Genomic DNA, 1,814 nt, shown 5'->3' on the forward strand with positions numbered 1-1,814 from the left:
AATTTCGTCAGTATAGGGTGTGAAACATTGATTACAATAGACGTGAAGCGAGATCCCCTCTCCTCATATGAACATGGCCATAGGCGTCTACTGAACAATTTTCTCCGACAAAGTCTCTCCTCCCGTTAGTCCAAACGACGAGCTTAATTACAACAGTCATACAATTTAAACATTGGCGACTGCGTAGCACTTCTGTGAACTAACTTATGTCAAATAATATCTCTACAGGTAGCATCTTAGGCTACAAGACCCCACATGACATCCATCAGATCCCTCGTCCATCTGACTGGTGCAATATATGCCACTTCCTCTCGGTAGGCTATTTCATATTTTAATTGTTTATTTTTTTTTCATGCATATGAGGCAACCAGCTGGGAGTAAACCACATGGCAACACAGACAACATGTAGACAACAAACTCATGCCAACATAATGCATTTACTGTGATGCAGTTTCACATGTAATATGACATGGTTTGTAAAGCAATGTTTGAAATTGCAGTTGCAATACAACGAAGTTATTTTCAGGGGATCTAGTGAAGGTGGGGTCTGTTGTAAAGGTGACCACGTTCAATATAGGCCTAAAGTGCTGGCGGAAAATCCTTTTGTATCCATAGTACGGCCCTTGGGGCTTTATAAAAAAAATTGAAATGACATTTAAAATGAATTGTTCCTCACCCCTGTTGTAATCCCCTGCTATATTATAGTATATTTTAACGAAGTCCTTTACGTTCAGGAACAAAAACATTGCAGCTGAGTGGGGAAATCCAGAAACCTCCACCCTGAGGTGATCAAGCAGAGCCAGTGGACCTGTGGCCATGAAAAGCCACATCTTGTTAACCTGGCTTAATTTGACTTATTGTCATATAGCCAGTGGACTGTTCTTTTATTTACTTGCGAATCAACGTCACACAAGGAAGGAATACTGCATGTTCCCTTTGTAAGACATTGGTTTCGAGATACTGTTTCTTTTTAATAATGTTCATTTATTGTATCTTGGAAATTATCTGAATAAAATCCAATAACAGTCATCACTGTCCGTGCCTTGCTTTATTCAGGGGTCACTTCTATTAAGGTTACGTGGCACCAGCCTGTCGAGGGCGTTTGGCCTTAAATATTTCACACATCACTAAAGAGGTTCAAGCAGGTGTCAGTGTGGAAGCCATGGACCTTAATGTCTCAGTAATGAAGGAGTTTCATCTTCACCATTTCTCTGTCATGTCAATGTCTTGAGTTACTTGCTCAAACCCTGTTGGGTACACAGACCTCATATAATACAGGCGAAAAGGAAATCATACTCTGAGTACAAACCTTCACTGTCCTTGGCTGCCTTTTCTTTCCCTTTCGTGCTCTTTCAATGTGTGCTTCATTGGTGAACAGCATGTAGCATTTGCGGTGGTATCCTATTGCAATATTAGCTGGCAATTCCTGGTCTTCTTCCAGATTTAAAGCCTCTAGGGCATTTCTGGCCACTTCCCCCTCTTTGCAGGGTTGCAGGTTCAGCCATGAATGGGCACACTGCAGGAACTTTGACCAACTTATATTTGAAAATTGTACTACTCACTTGACAAAATGAATTTATTTATTAAATGGGAACTTAATTTGCATTATCATACATTAAGAAAGTCATTGACTTTTTAACCATAGAAAATGATTGGAAACGCAAAGATGAGGCAACACCTACTCCAAGACTTAAATTAGAGAAAATGGTGTTTTAACATTCAGTAATAATGTATTGCACATTATAGATAATGTGCCTTATCTAAAATATGTCACTCCAGTTGCAATCTCCCCTGGAGAGAAGAGTATTTGGTAA

General features: G+C 39.7%; 1 long non-coding RNA gene across 1 annotated transcript; it reads left to right on the forward strand.

Moving 5' to 3' along the window:
• The first annotated feature begins 260 nt into the window (after positions 1 to 260).
• Positions 261 to 1,029, forward strand: LOC308360467. Its single transcript, XR_013968519.1, has 2 exons — positions 261 to 314; positions 735 to 1,029. It is a non-coding gene; the product is annotated as an uncharacterized lncRNA (long non-coding RNA).
• Positions 1,030 to 1,814: the final 785 nt, after the last annotated feature.

Source organism: Sprattus sprattus (genome assembly GCF_963457725.1).
Source record: "Sprattus sprattus genome assembly, chromosome: 2".
Taxonomy (NCBI): Eukaryota; Metazoa; Chordata; class Actinopteri; order Clupeiformes; family Clupeidae; genus Sprattus; species Sprattus sprattus.